Source organism: Halyomorpha halys, unplaced genomic scaffold (genome assembly GCF_000696795.3).
Source record: "Halyomorpha halys isolate HHAL.00 unplaced genomic scaffold, Hhal_1.1 Scaffold1498.1, whole genome shotgun sequence".
NCBI lineage: Eukaryota > Metazoa > Arthropoda > Insecta > Hemiptera > Pentatomidae > Halyomorpha > Halyomorpha halys.
The window spans coordinates 82,984-95,073 of record NW_027106366.1 but is presented as its reverse complement, the minus strand read 5'-3'; positions in this window follow the sequence as shown (position 1 = coordinate 95,073).

Sequence of the window (12,090 nt, the reverse complement as noted above, 5' to 3'; positions counted from 1 at the left end):
TCTTACTCTAAGCCAGTCTGGTGGTGGTGTTACACTAAATGTTCGTGGAACATCTCTGAAATATTGATAACGGAGGATTTGCTTCCTTTCAGCTGGAAGATGATCAATCATCAATCAAAGCTTATTTTCAGCAATCCCTTTTTCTTTGTTCATTCTCTCGTTTCGATTCATTTAGAGCTACAATTAATTGTTTAATAAGAATAGCATATTACTACTGATTCTGAATGAAAAATCATGGAAATGCTAATTATAGATTATTGGATAAGTAAAGAGTAGAGGAGAAGTGACAGAAGTCTCAATTTCCAACTGTCTACTGATAATCTTATATGATTTGTAGAGAGTTTAGTTTGCATAGTTTAATTATAAAAATAGGCGATACTTAAAAGTAAAAAAAAAAAAGTATTTAAAAAAACTTTTTTCTTTACACTTAACAGTTTATGATTTTTTTTCTCGTTTTTTAACTCCTTTATATCGTGTAGTTCCCAGCTAAATATACAATATTTTAAATATATTTTTACGGCTCCTTAATAAGGCAATTATTGTTATTGATGATTATTTATTATTTAATATCTATTTAAAATGTTTGTCAAGGTGGGACATCGTCCTCACCTTCAATCCTCTGTACGCGGTCTTCCGCACGAAATAAAACAACTGCGCAGAATCAGGGCCACTAATAAATAATAACTAATTTTTAATCTATGTGTATACTTTTTCTTTTGTTATGTAGTATGTACATGTCTGTGGGTCAAGTTTTATTTATTTCTTATTTAAGATTTATTAATCACGTAAATCTTTCTATTCTCGCTTAGAGAGAATTTCTTCATTTTTTATGTAAGTACAAATGTAACATATTTTATTTTTAATTTTAGATGTAGGGAGGGCTTTATATATAAGCTGGTAATAATTTCGAAAACTTTGGTGCTCTAAGATAAGCTACTTATGATTATTAACAAACCTCTGTTTATATACGCCAGGTGGACCTCATATTTCAGTTAGCTGTTCTCTTGAAGTTATGTCGTTACTCTGCACGAACCTTCGTCCCTATTTTTACTAGTTTTATCGAGACTAATCATATATCATAAATTCATATACATTTTTGTCCAAGTTCAATAAACAAGCTGTTTTGATAAAGTTTTTCTAGATCATTTAATAAAATTCAAATTTTATAGTATATCATGTAGCATTGGCCTACTTTGAGACCCATTAATGGGAAATGGTTATCCTAATTCAGAAAGGAAAGAATGACAGTTGATGTTTTCTCAGTAATTGTTTTATAAAAGTTTCTTCTAGAATAGAAATAAGATACTTCTACTAAACTTTTCTTTTCCTTTCACAATTATTGGGGTAGAAACAAAAACTCTTGATTGGAGGACTTCTCGATTGGAATTTTCTTTCAACTCTAAAAGCCCTAAGGGTCATGGTTTTAAACTGAAATGAAATCATTTTTTTTTTTTTTTTAATACACCAAGTTTTAATAAATATTTAGCTACAGTTTTTCAGGTTGGGCTAATTTTTACATTTATTTCGATCAATTTTAATAAACTAATTTCTTATCGTCTACACTTTAGTCAATAATTCCGTACATAAAAAATCATTTGATTAATTTTCGTAATAATAAATTGAACTTATAGTATAATACTACTAAAAATATTCAGTTCTCATTTTTTTTTTGTTTAGCTCTGAAATCCGCCAACATACATGAAATCCCTATGAAGAGGCCTAGAAACCTACTCAACATTAGTATTTTCTTCAATAGTATCACGTTGACGAATCACACCATAAGTTATCCAACCAGAGTTCATGTGTACATAATACAAAGTTTTAAAAAATGAAGAAAAAAAACATCCTAAGCCTTTATTTAACACCTGAAAAGTATTTTTTGTTTCTTGTAGAAGAAAATTAATGAGAAAATGAGACACACTTGTAACTCCTTTACGCGCTCAGATTCATTGTTGCAAACTCTTCGTCGCGGAGCTGCATCCGTGCTCCGTCGAGAACTCTCTGCATTGGATCTGAGAATCTCGTGGTTGTGGCTTATATTTTCTGAGAAGTTTCGACTCTTACCCGTAATAGGATTCTCTTCCTCATTGTAGCACAACATTCTTCGAGCTAAGATGAATCCGAAGCACGACTGCCACCTCCTGCCATCTCGGCCTTTTTAATAAAAAGTCTTATTAAGATATCTGACTACTAGGTAAAAATTTAATGAATTTTAACCCCTCTATTACGTAACTCCTTCACTTCGAACACCAAACTTACGGTCCCGGCATTGACAGGTAATGACAGAAGGTATTGGATATTTCTCGCCCTCTTTATTGTCATTTCGTAGTCGAATACTACCCGATATTTTTCAGTACTCTTCCCTGACGCACTACTTTTGTTTACAACCCACAATGGGCTATTAAAGAGTGACATCCTATCCATTATTATTACTACCAGTTTATCTCAGACTCGGTAATTCTTCCTTGTACGCCCTCTTAGCACATACATATAACGCCTCAACTTCATATATGTAACCATGTCTTGCTTTAACAGGATATCAGTCTCAATCTTCCACGTCGATGATGTTGTCAACTTCTTAGAATATTACCAAATGTTGCTTTACCCTTCGAAAATATATCTACAGAAGGGTGACAGGCAGGTTAGACAACACTGCAGTCTATTATTGAAGCAAGCATCATAACCTCGTGTATCGGACTTGCCTCCGGGTGGAACTGATTTTATTGACTGTACATTCAGAGGCTTCTTATCCTAACTTGTCAAACCAAAAAGTTCTCTAATTTCCCTTTTAAAAGATATAACACACAAGAATTGTGTATCTTTTCAAATTTGTTCTAAATTACATAAGGCTAGAGGGGGCGACCGCAAGTTGGTGAACAACAGCATAAAAGTGGAAAATAGAAATCTACCGATATTACCAGAGCGAAATATTATCTTCAACTAGAACGCAAAGAGGATGATGACTGGCAAAGGGAGAATACTCCAGAAACAAATCCAGGTATGTCAATGCCAACTAATCACCCTGGGTGGGCCCTGTAGAGTAGGGAGGTTGATATAGAATTTGGCAGATATAAATAAAGAATTGGCAGAAAATAAGAGTACTTGTAGAGGAAACGAAGCTCCGGGAATACCGAGAAATTATAGGGGAAGGCCCCTTAAAAAATATTAGCGCTCGGAACGTGAATAAAGGGGAAAATAGAAGGTAGGAATAGATCATAAGAGGTATCATTGTTATCTTTAAAGGAAAGGAAAGACGTGAGTTATAGCTTAAAAAATGTAGAGAGCTGGAGACAAACAATAGCAAAGGAATAGGCCGATCCTTTTTTTGTAAAGAAGGAGACGCGCTAAGAACAACGGGTCAAATGGTGCATGAGATCACTAAAAGGTAAAGTACGTGAAGGAAGTACCCACATGCGCTCCGTCGCCACATTTGGGTAGGGATTGACAATTTAAAGGAACAAGGTATTATAGTCGATATTATATCGCCGTCCAACAGCTCCTTAAGGGCAGTGCGGAAAGAGCGCCCCTGGAGAAAATACTGAAAAATATTGAGTGGTAATCGATTACCTCAAACTCAATGGGAATACAGTGGACGAGGGTATCTACCGCGACTGGAAGATATGTTGAATAGGTTGGGTGAAGCCAATATGTTAAGTACATTTGATCTGAAAGCGGGCTATCTCCAGATCCACATGCACCCTAAAGACCGTCACAAAACTTAGGTAATACGAGTTCAGGAGCATGACTTTTTTGAAAAATGCTCCTATCACATTTCAGCGGCTGTAGGACGATTTTTTAAGAGGGATCGACGAGTCATTCATCTATACTTGGCACATGGCAAGTATAGATGAATGACCTGATAGTCTTTAGTAGAACAGAGGAGGAACACTTGACGCATGAACGTAGTGTGTTTGAACTGAGGTTGTTACCCGAAAAATCAATATTGGGACAGGGCCTAATATAGCTTTTCGCAAAACGGAGTAGAACCCGATGCACAAAATGTCGAAGCAATTCGCAAAATGAAGGTCCCGACAACCATAAGGGGATTCGTAGTCTGCTGAGCGCTCTTAGTTGCTATCGGAGGTTTGTGCCTGAGATGGCGAGATAGTTGATACGGATTATTTATTGGCGCATAAAAAGGCAATAAAGTTGCAGTGACACCAGATGAGAGAAAAACATCTGGAAGTGCATGGAGAAACTTCCATAGGAGCCAGTGTCAGTGCATTCGCAGGGTCCATTCACCATTACCACAAACGCGGTACTTACTATCTCAGGAGAATGAGGGCGGGAGCGACCGGTGGCGTATGCCAGTAGACAACTCACGGATGCAGAAAGGGTATAGTGCACTTGGGAATCGTTTGGCCCATGGAGCAGTTTCGCTCATATGTGTTTGGGACACAGACCTCCTCCAGGGGTGGGGAAGCTGAATGCGTCCTCGCCAAGGGTGACCCGATGGAAAGAATTGTATATGAAAGGGTGAATTCATAAATCCAAGAATTATTCTCCAAATACCACAAGTCATTTTTTTTTTTTTATTCTATTAATATTTTTTGTTTTTATTGGTTATTTTACTGTGGATTATTCTTTTTTTTAATGATATTTACTATTTTTAATTATAATATAACGTGACTCTTGCACGAGACCTCCTCAATATCAACTGTTAAAAAATAACTATAATTTTTTTTCAATCATGTAGGGCCAGCCAGGGCCAATCTTTTTATAAAGAAATAAAAAAAGTGAATTATCTGAACTCGTTCATCAGATAATTAACTATAATATTATTTAAGATGAAAATTTACAAAACAGATGGAATTCCCTTTGCTAAATATGAAAAAATTGAACTTTTTTTTTCTTTATTGTATCTTGCATATATCGTGTAATAACGTTTCCCGTGTTGTCAACGTTTTTGGCATGACCAGTATTTACATAGGAAATCCGCTAGGTCAATGTGTCAGCTCATAATACCTTCGTGCTTGTAATATTTAAAAATTATATGAACATATTTTTTCACCAACATACGTATTTTATCTCGTAAATCGTCATATTAAACATTTTACTATAAAGGCATTTCGATAGAAATACCTTGGCACTGAAGGACTTAAAATTTTTCTCATACAGTAATATTTTTTCGTAAAAAAAAAAAAAAAATGTCCTCGTCCTTTAACATTCTGGTTCCAATCAATCCGTTCCTCACCAAAGAGTGCAGCACACCAACACCACGGCCCTTTAAGGTTACCGCTTGCAATGGTAGTGTTCGTGAGCAGCCTTAACAGAGACAACCACTAATATATCAACGTTAACAAACTGGCCACTTGATGCCTTAGGGACGATCCTAGGTGCCTTCAGCTCGAGCAATTTCTCTTGTTGGGGCCAACACAAAGAGGAACCTACCTCCACTTAGCCACTGACATTGTTGTTTAATTGGACTAAGTAAAAAAATAATAAATTAATGTTTAGCATATGAAGATAATCAATGGATACCTTTAACAAAGTTAGCAAAGGTCTCCCATATCTCAAACAAGGCCGAAACTATTTAAATATAATTTTATTTCTGGCATAATATATCTGCTGAATGAAGGATATTTTTATTAAGACAAAAAAAAAAAGTTAGCCACAATGTTGACTAAAATTGGTATTTTTCTTGGTCTGAATTGTGTTGCTTGTACATAATAGAATTCTTTATTGTTTAAAAATCACTTCATTTAGTAGCTTTACAGTATTTCCATCTACTTCAAGCTGATACGTAAAGTGGTGATGATAAAAAAGATAGCTAACGATTTAAAAAAAACACGACTTTTCAGGAGTGGATAAGAACTAAAATAACTCTTATCATTTTAAAATATAAACTAATAATATATTTGTTCTTACAAATTCATGTCATTTCATGGTCTTATGAAGATATATTATCATAATAAAAAAAAAAGTAGAAATCAATGAAAAAATCATGGGGATGGCAGTAGAATAGGCAAGAGAAATGACGGCCGTGCGGGATGGGGCGCAGGTCCCAGTACTCTCGGTTCGGAACGTTGTGGGTTCGATTCCCACATGGGGCACTTAAACATTCATTTTTCGGCGGTCCCGAAGAATGAATCTTGACATTCTCACCTTGGTTAGTACGCGGCGGCAGCCTAGGTAGCCGTCAGGGTTTGGCCAAAAGGACCACTAGGCCCACTTGCTGGACTTGTTCCCCCACCAAATACCAGTACCCGTACCAGTAGAATGGGCAAGACTAACGAATTCTCATGGACTAACGAACTCGCATAGTTCTCAATTTCGGACGAAATCCTGTTTAATCGGGAAATTAATCTACAACAAGCATAAAGAAAAAAAATTGATAAATTTAACGTTTTTGCATTTGTGAACCTCTTATGTTTAATAGCCAACTTTCAATGAATTATCAATCTTTTCCTATTAAGTAGAAAAAAAATACATTGCCGTAAGCACACATAACATAGATTCACGTATGTCCCAAAAAAAAAAAAAATTATCACTACTAAAGCAGACAATTCTCTGTTCCAAACAGGTGATTTCTTTAAATAAATGGATAGCTGAAAATCTGCAATATCACATTTTAGTTATTGCTAGTTTTTTTTCTAGGATATAGTTTTAAAAAATACTGAATTTTCAAAAGTAGCAGTTTATTCCAAATTAAATATTTTTTTTATGACGTAATATACCGAAAATTCCGATCTCGTTCCATATTCCCCATCTGTTATCTTTCATTAAAGTGTCATATTCTCGGCAGAAATAACGATGATAATGTTTTTCATCCCTCAATAAAACCATAAATGCGAATTTTCAAAGCAACAGAAAATTTAAGTACCTATAGTTTTTTTTTATTCGAAAAAATCAGATAATTTGGTAACATTTTAAAAGTAATAAACAATGGATGAATAAAAAATAATGAAAGAACTTGATAATTACTGTTATTCTATTATAGTTATTACAATAATCAAATTTTACTTTCACTTGCCTATAAAAAATGAATATCAAGCGGATTATCATCCTGAATTATGATCCTTATGAATTATATTCATGAAAAGAGTATTGATGGTATGTGAAAGTGGTGTGATGCGCACACCGGATTCTAAATTTTTTTCTTGAGTTTAGCTGAAAATTTATTTTTTATTTATTGAAATTTACAACTATATCAAATCAAAATACATTCAGTAAATGTGTTGTGAGTCCTATTGCAATGGCATGATACAGTATTTTTGAAGAATCTGACCATTTCAGATTGTTTGCAGTGTGTGCATTTGATATTTTGGTTTTTGATAAATGTTTGTGCATATTATTTCTTCTTTTCATAGCAAGTTATAAGCCTTGTGTTTTACCTAGGATTATCATAATATTAATTGTCATTGACGCAAAAATTAGTCGATTCAATGCCTCAGTGTCAATGTATATTAAGAGCTTTTTTTTTTTTTTTTTTTTTTTTATTCCCCCTCCCTTGTCATCTCTCTCTGGCATACGGGGTGCGGGAGCAGTGGGGTAGTGCGCTGGGGCTTGCGCATGCCACTACTCCCTAGGATCACCAATTTTTTTTTTTTCTTTTTTATTCTTTTGTTAATTATTCAATTAATGTTTTTTTTTTTAACTGTGGTGCAGCCCAGCGCTACGTCTGATGGAGTTGCACCTTGTCCACTGCATCCCTCTGGGTCCCTCCTGCAGTTACCAGGCTGGTCCAGCCCTCCTGGTCTCAATCCGGGTTAGCTTCCTCATCTTCTGGTGGCTCGCCGATGTTGGGCGGTCAAGTCCTTCCCAGTATATTAAGAGCCAATAGTGACCCAACTAAACATATTTAAAAAATGATGTTAATTATTAGTTTAATATAATAAACATGACGCATACAAATACTGTTAACTCCTGTTGTTTGTCGATTATTTTGAATAATTTATTTATACTCTGTGTGGTTTATATCACCAAAAAAACAGTTTATTTTTTATTAAATGGCTTGGTGTATTTTTAAATTGTTTTATTTATATAAATCACTCGTTCCAAACAATAGATTTTTATGGTGGCCTAAGTCCTTTATTAAATTCCTATACAGCCCCAGAGTGGGAAAGTCAATATTCATTTCTCAGAGCCACTGTAAAATATCAACTGAGCCAAGTGGGACTCGAACCCACAACCTTGTGCAGCAAGAACTCTACAACTCGCACCCCGCTATGCTTAGCAATAAAGTCCTCCGATAATAGCAATACTTATTTTATTACATTTTAAAGCAGGTGTACGAATGCTTTCCACTTTTACTGTAAGTGTGCGAAAAAAAATACGTTTGTGCACGCGTAAGCGTAAGTAGTGGATGGAATTTGATATAATTGATATGAGACCATTTAGGTTTCACATAAATCCTTAAAATTTCATTAGTATTAGATACACGGTCGTAGGCCATCACATAGATTTGACTACGTATTCATTTGAGTGGTCTTTCTCATTTCAAATCCATGTTACGGGTAAATCACCTACTCTTAATCAAATTCAATCCGTTATTTTCACTTACGCATGCACAAACCTAATTTCCTGAAAACAACATTTTTCTTACAAGCAAAATGGAATATTAAAGGTTATTAGTAAAAATTGCGCAGTATTTTCATATTCTACTGACTTTTGTTTTTCATGGGATCTGTTAAAGTTACACAATTTTCGAAATTGGTTGAGTTAAGTCCCCGGCTCAAGCGCTCCAAATCCGAAATTGGCCTCCAAAGATCAAGTGACGCCGTCCTTATTTTTACCCATTCCAACGCGTTTGCATGGGCCACAGTAAGCGTATCTCTCGGCAACGGAGGGAATTCCTGTTCCACATTCAGCACTGGTGGTCTTAGAATACTGTCCGTCATAGCTCTTCTTTGACTCTGCTTGACTCAGGAAAAGAAGAGAATTGAAAACCTCTGAAGGAGCGATAAAAAAATAAATAAATAAAAATGGGTCACATCGCACTATCGTTCGTCCTTTCCACCTTTCCGGGTTTCAGTACCCATATGACATGGAGCAAAAAATTGAATGAAAAAAAAGGAAAAGGTTTGAGAAATAACATAACCTCTGAAGCAAAACTATTTATTCAAAAAGAGTAATCCTCCTTATATAAACATAAAATGTATTTTCTATCTCAGTATGGCATTAAGGTCTATATTGCCGTACTACATGACTATGGCAATAAATAAAACAATCATTCAAATTTGTTGTTAGATCTTTTTACTTGGTGTTAAATAATTAGAAGCTATTAATAGCTATACATTTATCTGTATGTTAGTTGATTGCTACACCAACCAGCCATATAATAACCCTTTGAATAGATTTACTTTAAAATACGAGGAGAGCCGTATATTCGAAGCAAAAGTCTCTGTTAAATTACCGCAATTAAATTAATTTTAATCGCCATATTTATGACCTCAGTGGTGATCATAAAATAATAATTACATTCGTTCCACATTCATTATTCTTTCCTATTAAAGCAAAAAAGTCTTATTCGCGCTAAATAACTCCTAATATTTAAAATGTAATTTAACATCACACGGAGTTAAAACCCCCCTTCTGACTAACTTGACTATTTTTTTTTTTAATTTAAATTTTGATAATACATGATAAATGAATAATACAACTCCTATTTGTGAAGCTCTCCAATAGTTGAATTAATAATTTCGCATTTGTACTCCTGTTCTGAAAATGTAAATAAAAAAAAATTAATATGGATAATTTATTTACACGCATTTATATTTTTAAAAAATTGACGGCAGAGAATAAAAACCCTTTATTTATTTTTTTCCAAAAACGAGGTTCATAACTTGAATTTAACGGGTTAATTATTACAGATGAAGAGCTTGGTCCTCGAGGAGGGAAATCCACCTCCGTTCTAATATTCTCGTTAAGAAAAAAGCTTGAAAAAGGCAAATGCCAGGTATAGTCAGGTATGTCTTCCATCTGTTCGTACATTTCAAAGCAGCTTATTACAGTAAGTACCTTTACAAAGTTATGGAATAACTCAATGTCCCATAAAAATACAGCTAGTGAACAGGAGTTTCTTAGGGCTGGTACACTTCTTCAAAAGCCATCATGTCACGCGGACTTATATTTATTAAATATATTAACCTGATCCATCTTGATTTGGTGTATGGCTGTCATGGATCAGCTCAAGGGCAGACAAGATTACAAATTTGTAAGTATTCTTATTGAACATTTGTAGTCCAATTAAGCGCCTACAAGCTTGTCCAGTCATGACATAGGCTTAGATGGATTGGATGTTACTAAAAAGATGATGTAGGATCACGTTTATAGTTTGAAAAGCTTCGAAAGACCGAAACTGCGATAAATAAACGACGTTATGAGAAGCTAGAAATTTGAGAAATAGGATTCTCCCATATAGAAAAGGGGTGGATGGCGAAAGCTGTAAGAGTAGGCCCTTTTAATCACTAAGTTGATTGTTGCGCCGCTTATAAGGGTTGAACAAAGAAAGACGTTGGCTTTCACGAATTTTACTGTTATCTTTTGTTTATTACAATTTAAAGAAAATTCGGGTTTAACAAAAATGACACTTATTCAGATTGTTTTTAACGACAGAGCCAGGTTTTCTAATCTACTAATCTTGAAATAAATGCTATGTGGTCATATTACTGTCACGGTTGAATGAATATAAAAATTTCTTGCTGAACATCATTTATTTCCTTAGCTATAATTCTAGGGAGTTTATTTTCCATTAACTACACTTCTTAGATCAACAGTCTAAAAATATTGTAATTCACTATTCCAAGAAATTGCTTTCTGTTCAGTATGTTTTGAATTAGGGCCATCCGTAGCTCAGGTGATTGAGGCGCAGGTCTTAACAATCTGAGAACTGCGGACGGCGCCGGTTCGAATCTGACATGGGTGGTGGACTTAATGTTGGCCCCACGAAATGAAAAACTTGACCCACCATCATGGTTAGAATAGGCTGGTCACCTCTAGAGAACCCTTCCGTATGTCAGAAATGACCAGGGAAGGGGTCATAAAAAAAAAGTATTTGCTGAATAGGCCGGGGCTGAAGACTATCTCTATTAAGTTAGTTTTTACTTAGATTGTTGGTGTGATATGCTGGTTCTATTTCTTAAGTGATCTGGCTTTTTTCTACACTTCAGTAAGAAATATCAGCAGTAAGCATTACTGCTGTCGAGGCTGGATTGTATACGGCACAAATCCAGGAGATGTGCTGCATTAGAATCACAAGGGCTCGGACCATTGGTATTTAGAATAAGTTATGAATAGCTGGACAGGAGGTGAAATGGACAGAAGAGGGGGGGTGTCGTGGGGAGTTAACACACGAACCACTTAAAAACACGAAGTTTTAAGAATATTTACCTTAGATCCTCAAACTAAGGTAATTAAAATTTTAAAGGAGTAGTTTTCAGTCTGGTAAGAAGAAAGACACATCATTTACCATCCATAGGGATATTCGCCATCAATACTGTTATGGACTGACCGCAAACGGTATTCTCCTTCAGGATTTGTTGGAAATGCGGCCGTGAGATATCCATTCCCAGATTAGGTATATAGGAATTTTCAAGAGAAGGAATAATCAAAAGAGAAATCTTAAATAACAATTTGCAACCTATTTCCAGTTTAACAATTCTTCTTGGGATATTTCCTTCTGCTAGAGCTATGATCGAGATCATTGCCTTTGCCTTATTCCGGTTCAAGATGGTGCTCTGTACTAAGGTGTACTTTGAAATACATTTATAAATATCACAATATATAATTATTTATATATTACATATAGATTTATATGTATACAATATATTTACATTTATAAATACATGATTATTACAAGAGTAAATTTAAAGTACATAAAATAAATTAACAGAAATAAAAAATTAACTGTTATTACTTAAATCAATGGTTTAGGTATTAGCCGCAAGGTAGTTCGGGCTGTAACAGCTGGCAAAATGTTGGCTCGATGTTGTAGTAACGCTACTACGCTGGGATTTGAAAAACTTAAAGTTGTACTTAGGAATTTTCCAATAATATCCAGACTAACTTTACTTTTCTTTGGGTTTTTTTTTCTCTCGTTCATTAATGGGGCTGTTGGGGCGAGGGGCTTTTCTTAAATGAAACCAACTT